Here is a 22,938-nt window from a genome sequence, read left to right on the forward strand (position 1 = left end):
CCCTCTACAAAGATTTCTTAGCCTGCTGGACAAACTTTCCTCATTCCTGAAGAAGGGCTTATGCCCGAAACGTCGATTCTCCTATTCCCGGGATGCTGCCTGACCTGCTGCGCTTTTCCAGCAACACATTTTCAGTCAATATAGAATAATAGAGTACGGGAATGGGTCTGGGTGGGTTACTTTACAGAGGGTCGGTGTGGACTTGTTGGGCTGAAGGACCTGTTTTCATGGCGATCATTTTTGGAGCAGCTGGTTTCTCTTCAGAGTTGGTAGGTCCAGGTTTGACTTCTTACAGGTTTGTATTTTACTTCCAAACCTTACCCACCATTTTACTTCTGGCTATGTCTTGCAATGCATTAACTTTTCCTCAGAATGATTCCTGGGATGCCAGGACTGATGCCTGAAGAGAGACTACATCAGTTAAGATTATACTCATTGGGGTTTAGTAGAATGACGGGGGAATCTCATAGAGACCTATAAATTCCAGCAGGACTAGACAGGGTAAATCCAGGAAGAATGTTCCTGACGATGAGGGGGTCTTTAACTAGGGGTCACAGCCTAAGGACACAGGACCGGTCATTTCTGACTGAGATAAGTAGACATTTCTTCACCCAGAGAGTATTGAGCCTGTGGTCTTCCCTGCCACAGTTGAGGTCAAAACGTTGAATGCTTTCAAGACAGTTAGATATAGTTTCTAGGGCTAAAGGGATCAAAGAGAATGGGGAGAAAGTGGGAACAGGGCAAATGGTGGAATCATCCGATTGGATGATCATCAATAATCATTTTGAATGGCAGAGCAGGTATGAAGGGCTGAATGGCTTACTCCTGCTGCTATTTTCTACATTGCTCAGCCTTAGTCTTAATGGATCCACGTAAGGATGCCACTATTCCTGGTATGAATGGAGATAAGTGGGCAATTTCCCTGTCAATCCCATCTGCAGAGCACACCAATTTCATAGGACATGGATATTGCTGGCTAGGTCAGTATTTGTCATCCACTCTCCCTCTTTATGGGCATTTAAGCGGGCATTGGATAGGCATATGGAGGATAGTGGGCTAGTGTAGGTTAGGTGGGCTTGGATCGGCGCAACATCGAGGGCCAAAGGGCCTGTACTGCGCTGTATTCTTCTATGTTCTATGTTCTACTACTATTTGTCATTGGGCTCTGTAGCTTGCTCAGCTCTTTCAAAGAGTAAGCAAGAGTCAACTATTTTGTTTTGGGGCGGCATGGTGGCTCAGTGGTTAGCTCTGCTGCCTCACAGTGCCAGGGACCCAGGTTCAATTCCCGACTTGGGCAACTGTCTGTGTGGAGTTTGCACATTCTCCCTGTGTCTGCGTGGGTTTCCTCCGGGTGCTCCAGTTTCCTCCCTTTGTCCAAAGATGTGCAGGTGAATTGGCCATGCTAAATGGCATTAGTGAGCTCGATGGGTTTTTCCTGACAATGAATTCATGGTCACCATTAATTCCAGACTTATTTTAGAATTCTGATTCCACCATTTGCCTTGATAGGATTTGAAACCGGGTCCCCAGAATATTATCTAGATCTCTGGATTAACAGTCCTAGCAATAATACCACCAAGGCCATCACTTCCTCATTTGGGGATGGCATGGTGGCTCAGTGGTTAGCACAGCACCAGGGACCTGTGTCCGATTCCAACCTTGGGCGATTGTCTGTGCGGAGTTTGCACGTTCTCTCTGTGTCTGTGTGGGTTTGCTCAGGTTTCCTCCCACAATCCAAAGATGTGCAGGTCAGGTGAATTGGCCATTCTAAATAGCCCCTAGTGTTAGGTGCATTAGTCAGGGGTAAATGTAGGGGAATGCATCTGGGTGGGTTAATCTTTGGAGGGTCAGTGTGGACTTGGGCTGAAGGGCCTGTTTCCACACTGTAAGGATTCTTCTAATCTTATTCTCCAGTGACACTCCCCAGCACCTTGCCATTAAGGGTAGGCTCTGCCCTGAATTCCCTTTACAAAATGCAGCACTTCACATTTATTTAAATGAGTTTTAGAAACATACTTTTTCTTGAAGGTAAACAATGTTTTTGTTTACATCTTTCTCTGATACAGTCAAGCAAACATTCAGAAGGAAGAAATATTTTAATGAGAGAAGGACAGCATCATTGTTATGTACTGGAGTAATTCCGGAGCCTGGATTAAGGAAGCAGTGAAAATGCTTGCAAATCCCACTAGCTGTGGAATTTAATAAATCTGCCAGTAAAGCTAGTATCAGTAACAGTGAGCACATTAATATGTTTATTGTCAGACAGTAAAACTCTAATTTCACCGATTCACCAATACCCTTTATGAAAGGGAATCTGCAACATTTACCTCATTTCATCTCTATTGTGATTCTAGACCAACAGCAATGTGGTCAGTGGAATTTTTAACAGATCTATGAAATGGCCTAAGTGTAAGGTTTTTATAATATAAGTCCTTGCCAAATCTGTTTGCTCGGGCAACTCCATCTCAGTAACCAGCAGACCAACTAAGATCTCAAAGCTTTGAATGTATGATGGCTGGTTTTAAGGAACACAAGATGGAAAACATCCCTTTCCCAACTTAGCTTCCTTACAAAAAGAGTATCTTTCTCTTTCACCATTTGCCCATTTTCCCTTTGTAAAAATCACCCCCACCCACCTCCTTGCTCATCCTCACCCCCCCCCCCCCCCCCCCCCCCCCCCACCCCGTAAAAGCAAAAGGCAATTTGACACCCAGTTGGTGCAGCCATTTGGCCAAATTGGATTTCAATTTTCCAACATCGAAGGGCCAGCTGCCTGGGGAGTGAGCTGTGAGTTATGTGTGAGCATTCAGCCAAAGCACAGACCCTCAATTGTGAAAAAAAATACCGGATTCTGCAATGTCAAGCAGCTGACGTTAGCAGATGTGAGCTCTACATATAGGAAGTTGAAGGACCACACACATAGACACCGACACAGGCATACACACACACACATACAGACACAGACACAGGCATACTCACACACACACAGGCATACACACACACGCGCGCGTGCACACACACACACACACACACACACCGACACACGCACACACAGACACAGACACAGGCATACACACACACCAAATTTGAGGAAAGACATTCTGGCTATTGAGGGAGTGCAGCATAGGTTCACGAGGTCAATTCCTGGAATGGCGGGACTACCTTACGCTGAAAGACTGGAGCGACTAGGCTTGTATACCCTTGAGTTTAGAAGACTGAGAGGGGATCTGATTGAGACATATAAGATTATTAAAGGATTGGACACTCTGGAGGCAGGAAACATGTTTCCGCTGATGGGTGAGTGCCAAACCAGAGGACACAGCTTAAAAATACGGGGTAGATCATTTAGGACAGAGATGAGGAGAAACTTCTTCACCCAGAGAGTGGTGGCTGTGTGGAATTCTCTGCCCCAGAGGGCAGTGGAGGCCCAGTCTCTGGATTCATTTAAGAAAGAGTTGGATAGAGCTCACAAGGATAGTGGAATCAAAGGTTATGGAGATAAGGCAGGAACAGGATACTGATTAAGGATGATCAGCCATGATCATATTGAATGGTAGTGCAGGTTCGAAGGGCAAAATGGCCTACTCCTGCACCTATTGTCTGTTATCTATTGTCAATCGTCACACACACGCACACATGCACACACACACAGACACACACACGCACATACACACACACACACATCGACACACAGACACAGACACACACACAGGCATGCACGCACGCACACACACAGACACACACACTCAGGCATACACACACATGCACACACACTCTCACACACACACAGGCATACACACACGCACACACACAGACACACACACAGGCATACACAGATAGATAGTTACATACATGCACAGACTCACAACACAGACAGAAACACACAGACACAGACATACACACACAGTCAGTAACAAAACAGAAGATTGTGGAGGATATGTTGGGGACTGGAAGAGAAAGACAGAAGGCGGCAATGGTTGGACAAATTAAAAAAAGAGACCTCCCACAGAAAATGGTCTCTCTGTTCCTGGATTTGGCCTGGGTGATTGCTGACACCTGTATGTCACTCACTCAGATCGGGGCAGCTTGTTTTCCTCCAGAACCTTGCCAATTACTCTTTACTTTAAACCAGAACTGTTTGCTCACAATATACCGCACATAAATACAACTCCGCTTATAGATACGTTTAAGGCAGACACAACATATTTTCTAGCATGAATATCGTCTCAGCACTCGGAGTTTGGTTGTCGAGGTAATGACGCGATTGTCAAGAATGTTTGGCCTCTCCTGCACTGCAGGCTCACACTATAGCCACATTTAGACAGGACTGGGGATACACTGAACCCAACAAGGGGAGGGATAGTTAGAGTTTTCCACCATGTCAGGTGAAAGTTTAGGATCTATGTCATGAAAGTGGGACACACACCATCAGCTGAAGTTTGAAAGCCTCATGATTCTACCTCCATAATGTGCTTTAATATTTCAGGGACTATTGCAGGGTAGCACGGTGGGTCAGTGGTTAGCACTGCTGCCTCACAGTATCGGGGATCCAACTTCGCTTCCACCCTTGGGTGATTGCCTGTGTGGAGTTTGCGTGCTCTCCCCAAGTCTGTGTGGGTTTCCCCTGGGTGCTTCGGTTTCCTCCCACAGCCTAAAGATGTGTGGGTTAGGTGGATTGGCCATGAGAAATGCAGGGTTACACAGATAGGTTTGGGTGGGATGTACTTTGAAGGGTCAATGTGGACTGGATGGGCTTAATGGTCTGCATCCAGACTGTGGGGAGTTTACAGAAGATGTCAGTGTAGTGGTAATGTCATTGGTACTGGTACGCCAGGACTTCAGCCTGGTCCTCTGGGGGCATGGGTTCAAATCTCACCACAATTTCAATTCAGTTAATAAAGTCTAGCATTGAAAGCTAGTTTCAGTAATATCAACCACATATTATTATCTTAGCTACTGAGTTTAAGAGCAATAAAGGATGAACAACAAATGCTAGCTTGCCAGTGATGCCCATATCACATAAAATAACAAATAACCAAAAATGTTACAATGCACCAAAATAAGACATTCAATCCCCATTCCAGCTCTCCTGCTGGGGATGAAATTCCAAGTGTCTTTGAATATATACTGTAGGCCAAGTGGATCTGCTTTGATATTTAAGGAAGAACGTACTTGCATTGGAGGAGGTACAGTGAAGTTTCAGAAAATTGGTCCCCGTGGTGAGGGAGTTGATCAACACATCACATCAAAAAGGAAGCGTTGACTGTTCTCTGACCCTTTCCCATCCCAGACTCACATCAACCATTAAACTTATTGCATTCAGTGGAGTCCTTCAGAATATCACAAGACAGATGATCAACTGGTTATCTCCATGTCCCATAGCAACTTTGCAAATTTCACTAGTTATTGATCATTTCTACCCAGCATTCATCCCTTTTTAAGTCATTATCACCAACTTCCGCACCACTGATTTGCCAGTGTTCAAATTCCAAGGAGTAATGCCTGATCTAAAAGTTCACATTCTAAATTAGATTTTTGATGGTATTCGACAAAAACTTGCCAAAGTTGATTGGAGGCAGTCATTGGCAGGTAAAGGGATGGCTGGAAACTGGGAAACCTTCAAAAATGAGACAACTAGATTCCAGAGACAGTATGTTCCTGTAAGCATGAAGGGCAAGGCTGGTAAGTGTAGCCAATGCTGGATGACCTGAGAAATTGAGGTTCTGGTCAAGAAAAAGAAGGAAATATATGTTAGGTAAGGACAGGTGGGATCGAGTAAATTCTTAGAAGAGTATTAAGGCAGTAGGAGTACACTCATGAGGAAAATCAAGGTGGCAAAAAAGGGGATGTAAGATTGCTTTGCCAAATAGGGTTAAGGTAAATCCAAAGGAATTCTACAAATACATTAAAGACAAAAGTGTAACTAGAGAGAGAATAGGGCCTGTGAAAGATCAGCAAAGCTGCCTATGTGTAGAATCGCAGGAAATGTGGGAGATACTAAACGAGTATTTTGCATCCATGTCTACTGTGGAGACAGATATGGAAGGTAGAAAACTTGGGGAAATAAATAGTGAGATCTTAAAAAATGTCCATATTACAGAAGAGGAAGTGCCGGATGTCTTAAAACACAAAAGGTGGACCTGATCAGGTGTATCCTGGAACTCTGTGGGAAGCTAGAGAAGTGATTGCTGGGTCCCTTGCTGAGATATTTGTATCATCGAAACTCACAGGTGAGGTGCCGGAAGACTGGAGGTTGTCTGATGTGGTGTCACTATTTATGAAAGGTGGTATGGAAAAGCCAGGGAAACATAGACTGGTGGGCCTGACATCGGTGATGGGAACGTTTTTGGAGGAAATCCTGAGGGACAAAAAGGCAAGGTCTGATTAGGGAGAGTCAACATGGCTTTGTGCATGGAAAATCGTGTCTCACTAATTTGCTTGAGTTTTCTGAGGAATGATGAAGAGGATTGATGAAAGCAGAGCTGTGGACATGGTCAATATGGACTTCAGGTAAAAACAAGGACTGCAGATGCTGGAAACCAGAGACTAGACTAGAGTGGTGCTGGAAAGGCACAGCAGGTCAGGCAGCATCCGAGGAGCAGGAAAATTGACGTTTTGGGAAAAAGCCCTTCATCAGAAATATGGACTTCAGTATGGCTTTCGACAAGGTAACACATGGTATTCTGGTTAGCAAAGTTAGATCACATGGAATACAGGGAGAAGTGGTTCGAAGGTAGAAGATAGAGGGTGGTGGTGGAGGGTTGCTTTTCGGACTGGAGGCTTGTGACCAGCAATGTGTTGCAAGGATAGGTGCTGGGTCCACTGCTTTTCATCATTTATATAAATGATTTGGATGTGAACATAGGAGGTATGGTTGGTAAGTTTGCAGATGACACCAAAATTAGAGGGTTAGTGGACAGCGAAGAAGGTTACCTCAGATTATGACAGAACCTTGATCAGATGGTTAATGGGCTGAGAAGTGGAAGATGGAGTTTAATTTAAATAAATGTGAGGTGTTGCATTTTGGAAAGGCAAATCAGGACAGGACTCATACACTAATGGTAAGCTTTTGAGCAGTGTAGCTAAACAAAGAGACCTTGCAGTGAAGGTTCATAGTTCCTTGAAAGTAGAATTGCAGGTAGATAGGATAGTGAAGAAGACATTTAATATGCTTTCCTTTATTGGTCAGAGTATTGAGTATAGGAGCTGGGAGATCATGTTATGGCTGTACTGAGCATTGGTTAAGCCACTGTTGGAATTCTGTGGTCAATTCTGGTCTCCCAGTGATAGAAAAGATGTTGAGAAACTTGAAATGTTTCAGAAAAGATTTACAAGAATATTGCCAGGGCTGGAGGGTTTGAGCTATAGGCAGAGGATGAATTGGCTGGGTGTTTTTCGCTGAAGTGTTGGAGGCTAAGGTGTGACCTTATAGAGATTGATAAAACCATGAGGGTCATGGATAGGATGAACAGCCAACATCTTTTCCCCAGAGTAGGGGAGTCCAAAACTAGAGGGCATAGGTTTAAGGTGAGAGGGGAAAGATTTAAAAGGGACCTGAGGGCAACTTCTTCACACAGAGGGTGGTACGTGTATGGAATGAGCTGCCAGAGGAAGTGGTGGAGGCTGGTACAATTACAACATTTAAAAGGCACCTGGATGGGTACATGAATAGAAATGGTTTAGAGGGATATGGGCCAAATCCTGGCAAATGGAACTAGATCAGGTTAGGACATCTGGTTGGCATGGACGAGTTAGACCAAAGGGTCTGTTTCTGTGCTGTACATCTCTATGACTCTGTGACTGCAATGGTTTGGTGCAAATTATCTTTGACCAGAATTTAAACCCGAAACGTGCACTCTGCACATATTGCAAATGGGTGATGAAATGATTCCAAATTAAGAGTACCTGCAGTATATTTGCTTGCTTCATGTTTTTGCCATTCAGTGTCCCAGCATCCAGCAAATGTGGATCCTGTGTATTAATCTGTCAAACTGACTCTGTCTCACCCTGGGCATTCTCCAAGCCTTTTCATAGTAGCATTTCACATCTATGGTACAGCAAGTGATGGTGGGCAACACAGCCTATGGTGGACACCGTCAGCACTGAGCCCTGCGTGGTCACCATACACTCCCCAGAGCCTTCATGCTCCCTTTTACCTGGGACCACCCCAACAATCCATTTCCATCCATTTTGCCCACAGGTGGAGACCCACCACAATGAACCTTGCCTCCCACCATCCTCCCTGCCCCCGATCATCGACATCATGCCCTAATGATGCCCACAGTAATCCCCTACACACCTCTTGTGGTGACGGTCACTGCCAACACCCATCCATCCCCCTACAACGTAGCTTACCATGCCCTCCAATGTTCTATATCCCATATACCTTGCATTTCCCCATCACCAGCCTTGTCCCTGCTCACTTATACATCTGCTTTCCTCTCCCAGGCTTGACTGTCCATCTCATCTTGGCGATGAGCACCCTCTCCCTTTGTCCTTACACTGTCCTCATCAGTCAACCACGGTAAGCACCCCAGACCTCTGACCAAATTCAAAAACCTAGCCTAGGATTAATTGCGATCATATTGAATGTTGGAGATGGCTTGTTGCATTGTCTGGTCTACTTCTGAGCCTGTCTGTTGTGTCCTGGCGAGTCAGCTAATGTGTACTCCATGTGGGACCGTTAAGCTAAAAGGTTGAGAGAGTGGTGCTGGAAAAGCACAGCAGGTCAGGCAGCATCCGAGGCGCAGGAGGGTCGACGTTTTGGGCATAAGCCCTTCATCAGGAATGAGGCTTGTGGGCCAGGGGGCTGAGAGATAAATGGGAGGGGGTTGGGGTTGGGTGAAGGTAGCTGAGGATAAGAATAGCCTAAGGATAGAGGACACTTTCCTCCCATCACTTCATGCCTTTCTTCAGACCGAGAGGTGAGAGATCAAGGTGATGGCACACTGCATCCCAGATAACAATTTTAAGAGAAACAACTCTTGGGTCACTCAATATCTTCAGATGGTTGCTCTCTCTGAGCAGTAGGATACTTATGCCCTTGCTGGTTCTTTTGAAACCACGCGAGAAATCTGGCCTTGATCCTGACATATCTGAGATATATGATGGGGGTACCCCCTGTAATAACCCAAAGAGAAGGACAAACACAATATCACAGCAGTGCAAATGACTGGTCAGAGCCTGCACTGGTCCAGCCATGTGAAGCCTTTTACCTGAAAGAGCTTTTCTTCTCCCTAGGAGAAAGACGAACATGTGGTACTTTGTAAAACTCACTGGATGGATCAGTGATAGTGGGGCAGCTGTACAAACATGGCAGAAACCAAGAAGCAGACCAAGCAGAGCAAGAGGTTACAAGCGCTTCTCCAGTGTTTCCTTCACAGTGTCTATGAGCAAGGAAGAAGTTGGGATGTAAACACGTACTTCTTAAGGGCCATATACTGTCAGCCGATGTGTTTCCAGATGAGCTCTTTACACCTGCAGAGAGTGACCCCACTGAGAATAAAGAGGCCACAAACCAGCTCTTGTCTCAGCACACCAAAGGCTTTATTGTTCCTGTGCAAAATGCAACCCTGAATACGCCTGAAATGAGGCATAACAACATATGGCATACCAGATTTGTCTAAACACGAGAAAATAATGGTGATTTAGACAGCCTCGTCAATTTGTTGAAACATCACATACAACCTGGTACCATTTGGAGTGGACTGACCATTTTAAGTGGACATTTCTGCAGCAGTTCTAACAGAGCCTTCCAAACAGCTGTGGAATTATTGACCATTGTGTGTGTTTTTCTTCAGCTGAATAGGCTGAACAAGTTACTAAATTAAACTTTCTTCCAGACAATAGAGGCTACCTCTCGAAGTAAGAGATTTACTAACAGAAACAATTTAGGTTTCAATTTAAAAATGTCATCATATAAAGCACATAATGTTTTTATGTATGTACTGTGTGTATACATACACACATGTGTAGACACAAGTAGAGACGATTAAGGGAGGGGAAACTAATTTGAGATGTTTAAGATGATTAAAGACATTGTTTACATAAAGAGAGAGAATATGTATTTCCAAAACAAAATTATTCAATTTTATTGAATAAACTTAAAAAATTATCGCAAAGCATTTTGGCTTGAAATCATAGAATTTGCAAAAAATGCAGCTTGTCTCCATAAAGCACTATCCATTCTTAGGTGTTTCAATATAGTTGTCATCATCCTAATGTTTACAAAATACATTCAGTGTCAATCATATTGATTGAGGTGGACAAGCAGGAGGCTAGAAGAACACAGCAAGCCAGGCAGCATCAGGAAGAAGGGTTACACCCGAAATGTTGACTTCTCTACGTCCTGATGCTGCCTGGCCTGCTGTGTTCTTCCAGATTAGAGTGGTGCTGAAAAAACACAGCAGTTCAGGCAGCATCCAAGGAGCAGGAAAATCGACATTTCGGGCAAAAGCCCTTCATCAGGAATAGAGGCAGAGTGCCTGCAGGGTGGAGAGATAAATGAGAGGAGGGTGGGGGTGGGGAGAAAGTAGCATAGAGTACAATAGATGAATGGGGGTGGGGATGGAGGTGATAGGTCAGAGAGGAGGGTGGAGTAGATAGATGGAAAGGAAGATAGGCAGGTAGGACAGGTCATGGGACCTCCATGTCCTCGGCTGAGTGGGAGGGGGAGTTGAAATGTTGGGCCACAGGGCGGTGGGGTTGATTGGTGTGGATGTCCCAGCGATGTTCCCTAAAGCGCTCTGCTAGGAGGCGTCCAGTCTCCCCAATGTAGAGGGGCCCGCACCGGGAGCAATGGATACATTAAATGATATTGGTAGATGTGCAGATAAAACTTTGATGGATGTGGAAGGTTCCTTTGGGGCCTTGGATGGAGGTGAGGGAGGAGGTGTCAGCGCTGGTTTTGCAATTCCTGCAGTGGCAGGGGAAGGTGCCAGGATGGGAGGGTGGGTTGTTGGGGAGCGTGGACCTGACCAGGTAGTCACGGAGGAACGGTCTTTGCGGAAGGCGGAAAGGGGTGGGGAGGGTAATATATCCCTGGTGGTGGGGTCCTTTTGGAGGTGGGGGAAATGTCGTCGGATGATTTGGTTTATGCGAAGGTTGGTAGGGTGGAAGGTGAGCACCAGGGGGGTTCTGTCCTTGTTACAGCTACTGTTGTGTTCTTCCAGCCTCCTGCTTGTCTACCTTCAATTCCAGCATCTGCAGTTTTGTTTGTCTCCAATACAGACTGAGTGCAAAACATTTCAAATTGAAAATTACAGAAAGTGGAATTGAAATTAACCTTTCTCCTTGCACCATGTTTCACTTTGAGATCTCCTGATACAATTTAATTCCAGAAGTTAAAACAGTCCTCAGTGATGGGACAAGGGGACCTAACTATAAAACTAGAGCCTGTAAGCTATTTGGTATAATGTCTTTGCATAAAGGGTACGAGGAATCAGGAACTATGTCCACCATGAAAAATATTGAGACCAGGGCCAAGCTCAAATGGCAACTTCAAAATTGTGGCTTTTGTTTTGTTTGATGTCAAAGTGCGTTGAGGATTAGGAAACTAAGATGACTAACATGAGTTAAGACACAAATTAGCCAATATCTAACAGAATGGTGGAAAAAGCTCAATGGACTCTATGGTTGATTGGATCTCCTTTAAAACTCAGCAAATAATCATAGAGTCCCTACACTGGGGAAGCAGGTCATTCAGCCCAAGTCCACACCAATCCTGTAAAGAGCATTCCCACCCAGACCCACCCCACCATTTACCTGTATTTCCCATGGCCAATCCACGTAACGTGCACATCTTTGGACCATGGGAGAAAACCAGTGCAGCCAGAGGAAACATACACGGAAACAGGGAGAATGTGCAAATTACAAAGAGATGGTTGCCTGAGGCTGGAATCAAATCTGGGTCCATGGCACTGTGAGCCATCACGCTGCCCAATAATAACAGCCTAATTTATATAATCACATCTACACATACGGTGAAAAGATCCATCGAGGACATTTGAAAGAGTAGCTTCAGTTTCAGTTAAGCCTTTGCTTTGTTTTCTGCTGATGTTACGTTAGCAGACACGTGTTGGAAACTCTGATGCTCAGAGGAATTGTGTCGCCAAAGTCTTCAAATTTGATTAACTCGCAATTTGTTTTATTGCAGTTAAATTCAGCATGTTCGCAAGGATTGTACACCAGCCTAAAAGTGGAGAATCTCTCATTCTGATTGATTGCTGTGCTGCTTCCACTTTTAACCTCTGAAGTAAACCAACCCTTCCATCAATTCCTCGATGTAGAATTTCTGAGATACCCTCAATAGTGCTCTGCACTAAAGATTTACAGATCTCACAGGTTGAAACACAGGACAATATCAATATTTCAAATGACTGAACCAAATGTCTGAATCTTTAGTAAGGAGCAACCTAGTTCTTTTTGTCAACCGAACAGTACAGTTAATTAAATCAAGAGAATAACTCAACTTGATCTGTTAGACTCTCTCTGGTCTTTTAAGTCAGCAAAACATGCATTCCCAACTAGGCTACATGCTTCCACAGGGTTGCACAGATGTGTGAATGCCTCAGGGACAATTCCATTATGTGCTTTTTGTAAACTGAGTGAATGGCAACATTGCTGAAGAGAAGCTGAATTAATAGATTTGATTTGGAGATGCCGGTGTTGGGCTGGGGTGTACAAAGTTAAAAATCACATAACACCAGGTTATAGTCCAACAGGTTTAATTGGAAGCACTAGCTTTCGGAGCGCTGCTCCTTCATCAGGTGATTGTGGAGGACACAATTGTAAGACACAGAATTTATAGCAAATGTTTACAGTGTGATGTAACTGAAATTACACATTGAAGAATACCTTGATTGTTTGTTAAGTCTCTCATCTGTTTGAATACCATGATAGTTTCACTTCTTTCATATATAAATCACAAAACTTTTTTTTAGATGTTACATTCTCAGGTTAACTGTAACAATTGGTGTTAGCCAGATAATATGTTGAAGGTGTTAGCCCCCTGTGTTCTCTGTCTGTGCCATAAAGTTTAGACTGATTCTAATCTAAAAAGTGAGTTAACAGAATCTTACATGAATTCATACAGTTTTTGAGCAAAGTACAATGTAACCCTGCAAGTACAAATTCACCCCACAAATGTATATGTATATGTGTGCATGTGGGCCTTTGTGTGTGTGAGGGGGTGCATGTATAAGTGTGGGAGTATGTGTGTCTGTAGGAGTGTGTGTGTCAGGGTGGGGGATTGTGAGTGTCTGTGAAAGAGTGTATATGTGTGTGTGTGAATGTAGACTAGTCTAAGTCTGTGAGAGGATGCATATGTGAGTGTGGCAGTGTGTGTGTCTGTAGAGGTGTGTGTGAGTGTCTGTGTGTGTGTCTGTGTATACGTGTGTCCGTGTGTGTATAGGAGTGCCTGTGTGTGTAGGAGTATCTGAGTGTGTATATAGTGCAATGGTGGTCACCTGTAGTGTGACATGAACCCAAGGTCCCGGCTGAGGTCCAGCCTCTGCTCGGCCACTTTTCGCTGCTGCCTGTCCTGAAGTCAACCTTGGAGGATGTTCACCCGAAGGTCTGAGGTCGAATGTCCTGGACTGCTGAAGTGTTCCCCAACTTTATCCTTGATCACAACGTCTTCACCTTTGACAACCAGTTCTTCATCCAGACACATGGAACAGTCATGGGGACCAAATTTGCACCCCAATATGCCAACATTTTCATGCGCAGGTTCAAATGGGGTACGATGTTCAACTCATCGACCGCCAGTTCCAACGTGCCACAGCAAAGAACCGTAATGACCTCCTTAGGAGACAGACACGTGCTGCAACCGACAGGGTACCCTTCGTTGTTCAGTACTTCTCAGGAGCCGAAAAACTACACCATGTTCTTCGTGACCTGCAACATGTTATCAGTGAGGATGAACACCTCGCCAAGACCTTCCCCACACCTCCGCTGCTCTTCCAAACCCTCCAACCATCTGTGAATTCTATGTCTTTCCAGCTCTCGTCTCTTGTGCATATCTGAATTCTTAATTTTGCCTCACCATTAGCAACTGCATGTAGCTTTTGCATGTAGAATTCATCTCCCTAAACCTCTCACCCACCTCTCCCTGTCTTTTTCTCCCATGTTTCTCCTTTCTAATGATCTCTAAAATCTAATCGTTTGACCAAGCTTTTGGTTACATGTCCTAATTCTCTTTATGTGGCTCAGTGTCAATGTTTGCCTGATTACAGTTCAGGGCAGGACTTGATGCAGTTATCTGTGTCAAAGGTGCGATGTAAATGCTGTTGTTGTGGTTTCCTATCCTAAAGCCACAGACTAACACAGTTGAATGAGAGTTGACTAATGCTCCTTTACCACCTTTCACATGTCAGACTGAAAAATCAGTACTTAACCAGAATACAGTAATGATGGAGTTCCCACATTCCAAATTAGATTCTAGTTGGTTTCCAAGCAGCTGCACCTTTGCTAATCAGGGCAGCAAACACCAATGCAGAAAAACAGCATTGCAATGTGCCAATGTCATGACAATTAACTTTCAGTCTTGCCTCAAACCAAAAACATCTGAGAGACCAATAGACATTAACTGTAAGGCCTAATCACAAGCGTTATGCACAGGGAATTTGTAGAGAGAGATCACAAGGCTGGCTTATCGAAGTCACTTCACGATCCCTGGTCTCGAACAGCAGCAAAGTTCTCACTGAGTGATACTTCATTGAATTCCTACAGTGTGGAAACAGGCCATTAGGCCCAACAAGTCCACCCCGACTGTCCAAAGAGTATCCCAACCAGACTCACTCCCCTATTACTCTACATTTATCCCTGACTAATGCACCTAGCCTATACATCCCCGAACACTATGGCCAATTTATGCTAACCTGCACATCTTTGGATTGTGGGAGGTAACTGGAGCACCAGAGGAAACCCACAGAGACACAGGGAGAATGTGCAAACTCCACAAAGACAGTCGCCCGAGAGTGGAATCGAACCCGGGTCCCTGGCACCATGAGGCAGCAGTGCTAACCACTGAGCCATCGCACTACTTTGGTTCACATTTTGGTTGTCTGATCTGATTAGTAAAAGAGAGGCTCTAATCAAGAGGAGATTGTGAATTTGTGTGTGCTGGCATTGCATTTTGGGTGCCTGTGCAGATGGATCAGAGTGATCATTTTCAATGGCAGTTCCATCTCTTGTGTGTTGGGAACACATGCTTTGCTTCACTCTCTCTCCAGTGCAAGAGACCTAAAGCCAGATGGTGCTGTACTGATGACCCACTTCTTGTGGCCTTAGGGTCTCTATACAGCTGGCATAGAAGAGTAGTGTTGGCCCACTTTGCTGCTGTTCTTTACTATACCAGCTGGCTCACTTTACCACTTCTTGGTTGCTACTTTCATCCCCTGCTTTCTCGGTCACCTTCCTGATGGTGAGGCTCCAGCCATGGCGATCTTCACATGCATCAACTCTGATCCCTGTCTTTTCAAAGTCCTGCTTGCTGACATCCTTATGTTGCAAAGATGTCTGAACTATCCACACCCCTCATAATTTTATATAATTCTATAAGGTCACCCCTCAGCCTCCAACGCTCCAGGGAAAACAGCCCCAGCCTATTCAATCTCTCCCTATAGCTCAAATCCTCCAACCCTGGCAACATCCTTGTAAATCTTTTCTGAACCCTTTCTAGTTTCACAAAATTTTTCTACTAGGAAGGAGATCAGAATTAATCCAAAGACCTAGAGTTCAAACCCTGCCATGGCTGATAGTGGGATTTGAATTCAATAAAAATTTGGAATTAAGAGTCATGCAGCACAGAATCAGATTCTTTGGTCCTACCAGTCCATGCCGACCATAATCCCAAACTAAACTAGTGCCTGCTCCTGGCCCATAATACTCCAAACCTTTCCTACTGATGTACTTATCTCAATGTCTTTTAAAACTTTGCAATTGTACCCGCATCCATCACTCCTTCTGGAAGCTCATTCCGCACAGGAACCACCTTCTGTGTAAAAACATTTGTCCCTTATGTCTTTTTTAAATCTCTATCCTCTCACATTAAAAATGTGCCTGGCCAATTGTTGGGATAGCCTGATTCACTGATGTCATATTATAAAGGAAACGGCCATCCTTACCCATCTGACTTACAAGTGACGCCATACCCACTCTTAACTGACCTCTAGGTAATTGGGATGGACAACAAATCATGATCTAGCCAGTGACCCTTAGCCCATGAATGAATAAAATGAATGTTGAATATTTATCTCTGGCTAAACCCAATGGTTCATGCATCCAACTGGAGGCTTTAGCTGGATGTTCAGGCGAGGCACAGTGCAGTAATATCAAAACCTACTTCAAAGGGCTCGTTTTGTCTTAGAACACAGGCATATTTTGCATATCTATTTTCTCACATGAAAGAGGCACTATCGTGGAAGTTTGCAACACCTGTGAATATTTAAAAATGCAAAATTTAGCTCTGAAGAGTATTGATCATTATAAGTCAAACTTAACAGGAAGCTCGGCTTCAGGCATCCACTCTTTGAGGTCCACAGCTGTGGAATGCTTTAGTACCAAAAACAATGAGCTACAAGTGGCTCTCTCTCTGTACGAACCTTCGACCTTAACATTCTTACATCCTGTCACTGCAGCTATGGTCTGAGGCTTAAACAAAGACTCTGGCTACTCCAGAATGCTTGCAGCTTATTTCTTGCAGACTGACCCCAGAATGACTCTGAATTCTTCTGTTTATTTTTGACAGTCTCTGACTATCAAGAAGGAAGTCTTCTTTTTGAAAACTTTTAAAGTAACTCATTGGTAGAGAATATCAGCACGTTGCTGAAGCTTTTCATCTTTCGTGCACTGGGACAAATGCAAAAATGCCAAATTTCCAACAATTTATACTCTGGGGAAATAAATAATTCTGTTTTAACATTTCTGGGGCTGGTGTTTGGCAGCCAGCGAGTTCATTTTGCTGTAATATAACTTGATGAGGTTGCTAGCTGGAGGAGGGGTGGGTGTGGTGGGGCCAATGGTTTGCTAATCCTGGGTAGCATTTTTGTCATGATTTGGGAATGCCAGTTTTGGACTGGGATGTTAAACAAAGTTAAAAATCACACAACACTAGCCTAGTGCTTCCAATTAAACCTGTTAGACTATAACCTGGTGTTGTGTGATTTTTAGCATTTTTGTGTCTGAGTGAAAAGATGTGAGTTGGCATCCTACTCTAGGTCTTGCATAAGAATCAGTACATGAATAATGAGTGCTCTGTTGTTGGATGGGTTATCTTTTGGATAAGAGTTTAAACTAAGGTCTCTGCCATCCTTTCATACAGATTTTGTGTGTCCATGACTCTCCAGATTGTTCAGGTATAATGCACATTTCATCAACACAAATTCGCTCTAACGTGATTGACAAATTGGGGACGCTGTTTCCAAACTGCAAACTTTTAAAACATGTGTTGGCTGTGACACGATTACATCGCCAATGCTTTAAACCCTGTTTCTAAAGTACGATTTTTCTATAACACGCACCATCACGTTATAGAAGAACTGAGAGTAGTTTGAAGGAGATCAGGGGAATTATCCGTGCTGTCCTGGCCTAAGTTTACTTGCAGACTTAATCATTAAATGCAAAAATCTGCTTGAGGCCTGATGTAAAGTCAAAATATGTTGTAGAGTATATTTCGGTTGTGTTCACTCATGGGGATGTATTTATCCTTTAGACTGGTTACTTAGTTCTTTATAGAGTCTCAGTGTTGTACAGCATGGAAACCCAATGCCACCTGAATGTTGATCAACCAATTAGATTTGATGATATTGCAATGGTCTCCTGAGCACATTTTCCTGGTAACAGCCAATGACTTCCTTGAATTCTACTTCAAAAATGCACTTTGATGACATCTGAATTCTCACTGATAATGTGATGGTCCAATACCGTAGTCATTCCAGAGTCAAATCTAGGTTTGCCACTCTCTGGAAATGAATCATTCACACAATAATCAAACACACCAATGGATCTTCCAGAAGCCTGCAGATGGAGTTAAAATCCCAGAGCCTGTTGACATTGAACTTAAGACCACGAGATACAGGAGCACAAGTAGGCTATTCAGCCCATCGAGTCTGCTCTATTATTCAGCCTGGTGTGATACGGTGGCTCAGTGGATAACACCGTTGTCTCACTGTACCAGAGACCTAGGCTCAACTCCAGCCTTGGGTGACTGTCTGTGTGGAGTTTGCATGTTCTCCCTAAGTCTGTATGGGTTTCTTCCCATTGTCCAAAGATGTACAGGATTATACACATTTTAAAAATTGCCTATCCAGAGATGTGTATGTTAGGTGGATGAGCCATGGTAAATGTAGGGATGTGGTAAGAGGCTGGTTCTGATTGGGATCCTCTTCAGACGGTCAGTGCGGACCTGGTGCACTGGGCATTCCGATTCGATTCGATGAGATCACGTCTGATCTGATAATCTTTAACTCCACGTTCCTGCCTTTGGTCCCATCACTCCTGATTCCCTTCCTGATTCATCACATATGATAAATTAAAAGCCTGGTCATGCAGACCATAACAAACACAAAAAAAAAACGACTGAAAGGTCTTGAGTGAAATAGAAATTCTGAAGGACATTGACAGGAAATGAAATGGCTGTGACAAGTATCCGGAGTTACATTTGCTGAAAGTGGTCAATGAGTTGCCAACCTCACCTGTAATTATCAATTCTTAGGCAAACAAAGAGGTGGACATTACCAAGGAACAACTTTCTCCTCTTCAGGATGCCAAGGAAGAGGGAAAATCTAAAATAGCTTGTTTTGCTCGAAGAGTTGGCACCACTGTTGTTTATCCTTTCAGCTTAGGAGACAAGAGCACATGGGATATAGAAGAGGTTGTATCACTGCCAGACCACAGTCATGGTTGGTATGGAACAGCTGTGGTCGGACTGCCCCTAGTAAGCAATGAGAGCTGGTTGTCACAGTTTTGGCTGGATTACCACTAGACCATGATCAATGTCAAAAAGCTTAGCATTAACCATGGTGTACACTAAATCAGGCCAGGGAGTCCTGAATAACATTTCTATAAACAGACTCGGGGTAACTGAGGCCAGAAATATCACTGAGACTTCTGCTATTTGGATGCAGAGTGCCTAATGTTGAGATCCTTCTCATCCATTGATTAAGTCAAAAATCACATGACACCGGGTTAGAAACTGACAGGTTCATTTGGAAACACTAACTGGTGCTTCCAAATAAACCTGTTGGACTAAAACCTGATGTTGTGTGATTGTTAACTTTGTTCACCCCAGTCTAACACCAGCTCCTCCACATCATGGCATCCATTGATTGTGGTTTCAAAATCTGTGGGTAAAGTCCTGGAGTTCCTACCCAACAGCACTGTCAGAGGCAGAGATTCAAGAATAACATTCATCAGTACCTTTGTGAAGGAAGGTAACGATGGTCTTGGCATTGACACCCTGAAAATGAGTTAAAGATTAATGTGGACTGGATATGGTCAAACTAACAAGATCTTTGACATGTCTGTGCATTGGATCTCCTCTTCTTTGTGTTCAAAACCAACAGGAAGAGGGTGCAGTTAAGTCATGGATGAGGCCAAGTTTCAAGTTCAGATATTGATTTTATCCATGACAAAAAAAAATTCAAATCCTAAATAATTCAAATACCACTGTAAGTCAAACCCTGTCAGGATGACAGATTTCCTTTCCTAAAGGACATTCACAACAATTGCCAATGGTCACATATAATGTTTCTGGGAAGCTGCATTGCTGCTCAATTGTGTAGCCCCTCAATGTTCTGTGCACAGTTTAGCTCAATTGGCTGGATTGTTAGTTTATAGAGCAATGTGATGCCAACAGCATGGGTTCAATTCCCATCACTGGTTTGAGGGAACCATCAACCTCTTCCCTTGCCTGATGCCTGGTGGCCCTCAGGTTAAACAGCCACCAGTCACTTTTCTCTAATGAGAGAGCAGCCCCTATGGTCTGGCATGACTATGGCTATGGCGAGACAATAATGATTGTCATCGGCATGCGAGTTCTGCTTCAGGAAGTCATTGCCATGTACTGACCTCTCACAGCTCGTAAGAAAGGTGGAGTGAGTGCTGGTCATGTGGTTGCCACAAGGTCAGCTTTGCTGTGTGAAGTACTTAGAGATGTATAGCATGGAAATAGACCCTTCTGTCCCATCTTGTCCATGCCGACCAGATATCCCAACCTAATCTAGTCCTGCCTGCCAGCATCCGGCCCATACCCTCCCAGCCCTCTCTATTCATATACCCATCCAGATGCCTTTTCAATGTCGCAACTGTACCAGCCTACACCACTTCCTCTGGCAGCTCATTCCATAACTAGAACTTTGTCGACATTCTGATCAAAGCTGATAGCAACCTCATGATTCCAAAGGCTGTCATGAGACATAGAAGACAGTTATACGTTAGAACAAACACCATACTGTAATATCTAACACCCTCTTGTTTCAATAATAAGCTGTTAGTGACAGATCCAGGTCATCCATTCCTATTATACATGTTTCAAGCAGATCCCACGGTATGGGTAGAGATTTTAACCTTCCTATGTAGTACTCAGGGAGTGTTAAATTGTTGAAAGTTTCTCTTTTGGGATGAAAGTGTTAAATCAAGGTCCTATCAAATAAATGTGAGGGATCACATCTACCTATTGGAAAAGCCCTGCCAACATTCATCTAATTATTGTTTGTGGGAATTTGCTGTACTTAAGTTTCAGTATAACAATGATAGCATTCCAAAAATAAATCATCAGCAATGAAGCATTTTGCAATTTCCTGAAGTGTTTGCATTGCTCCACTGTTGGTGGCTGACCCTTCAGCATTCTGGATCCAAAACTCTGCAATTCTCTCCCTAAACCCCTGCGCCTTTGTCCTAATACAAAATACTCCGTAAGGTAGGACTGAAACACAGTACTCCAGATGAAAGCTAACCAATATTTTATAGGCTTCAGCATCAGGCTCTTAGCATCTATATTCTTGGCCTCTCTACAGTTTTTCATTTTTTAACAGCTTTCTCAACTTTGCTTCCTTACTTCAAAGATAAACCAGTGCGCCTATCAGTTCCTGTGTGCACTTTATGTCGTTTTGTTACATTACGCGCTGCTTCTGTTAAAATTTACAAGAATGTCGTATCTAACCCTCTGCATTATACCAATAGTGGGTACTTTTGACAAGTCCGCACTGAATAGGGATTCAGTAATAATGCAATCCATCAAGTTTTTGTGAAATGCCCTTGGGCAATGGTAGAATGAACACTTGCATTGTTGTGTTAGGGAAGGATGATTATCCAGAATTAGTAAATTGGCCTGTGCTATCCGTAGATTTTTTTTTTATTTTGAAGAAAGCAGTAATTGCTTCAATGACCTAAACGGCTCTGAACAGTACCTTTAGGCTTCTGCAATTTGCTGCGTTGAGAAAGATGCGTGTTAATGCATATTCTGCCACTTTAAGGGTAACCTAGATTCGTTTCAAAAGTTATTTCTGCTCTCTGCTCCAAACTAATCTTCAACTTGCATTATTCTGTTACTGTGGGTTATTCTCTGTTGCGTTGCTTTTGTGCTTTCTAATTCAAACCCAGAAAAACATTAGGAAAGTGCAGCAAGCTCTTTCTTGGTATTTTCATGCCTATTTTCACAATGGCTTGTTTATTAGTCCCACTCATAATAACAAGCCCTCAGTCCCGATGGGCTGCCATTGTTTTTGTGGGGGTAGATAGGTTCATCCCACTTCTCTCTGTGCTTGCCATATGTTCATATTCTCTCCACAGGTTCTGCCAGGGAGTAAATCTTCTCCATTACATTGAGTCATGGGGATATACAGCATGGAAACAGACCCTAGGAGAAAGTGAGGACTGCAAATACTGGAGATCAGAGTCGAAGAGTGTTCACCTGATTGGCTGTGCTTTTCCAGCACCACACTTTTCGACACAGAAACAGACCCGTCAGTCCAACTCCATCATGCCGACCAGATATCCTAACCTAATCTAGTCCTATTTGCCAGCACTTGGCCCATATCCCTCTAAACCATTCCTATTTATATACCCAGCCTTCTAAATGTTGTAACTGTACCAGCCTCCACCACTTCCTCTGGCAGCTCATTCCACACACTTACCACCCTCTGCGTGAAAAAGTTGCCCCTTAGGTCTTTTTTATATCTTTCCCCTCTCACCCTAAACCTCTGCCCTCTAGCTCTGGACTCCCTGACCCCAGGAAAAAGACTTTGTCTATTTATCCTATTCATGCCCCTCGTGATTTTATAAAGGTCACACTCCAGCCTCCGAAGCTCCAGGGAAAACAGCCCCAGCCTGTTCAGTTTCTTCCCTATAGCTGAAACCTTCCAACCCTGGAGACATCCTTGTATATCTTTTCTGAACCCTTTCAAGTTTCCAACTTTTAAGAAAAATACAATGAGTTAGATCTTAGAGTTCAAATTGAACAAAATTGTAAGTGTAAAATTCAGCAGCATTTTTTAAAGTCATCACTGGGATGTGAGCACACTGACAAGATCAACCTTTGATGCCTGTCTCTAATTGCCCTTGAACTGTGTGGCTTGCTGGGCCATTTCAGAGAGCAATTAAGAATCAATCACATGGCTGTGGTTCTGGAGTCACATGTAGGCCAGACTAGGTAAACACAATGAGGTTTTTGATGCTAGCTTCCTGGTCATTGATCGGCCTTCAATTCCAGATTCTGTTATTAATTGAGCTTAGCTGCCATTGGTGGGGTTTAATGCCTACAGCATTAAAATATTGCAGATGCTGGAGATCTGAAGTAAAAATACACAGCATTGGGGTGAGGGTGTCCAATTGGGTTCTTTAAAGCATTATTTCCACCCAATAATGCCCCAAGTACATGCTGGGGGGCTTCAGATCAGCTTGCTGGTGTCTTTATGGCAGAGGTATGAACACCTGGGA

The sequence above is a fragment of the Chiloscyllium plagiosum genome, unplaced genomic scaffold (assembly GCF_037043375.1).
Source record: "Chiloscyllium plagiosum isolate Xiang-an unplaced genomic scaffold, Cpla_swu_hap1 HiC_scaffold_28, whole genome shotgun sequence".
In the NCBI taxonomy this organism is placed as follows: domain Eukaryota; kingdom Metazoa; phylum Chordata; class Chondrichthyes; order Orectolobiformes; family Hemiscylliidae; genus Chiloscyllium; species Chiloscyllium plagiosum.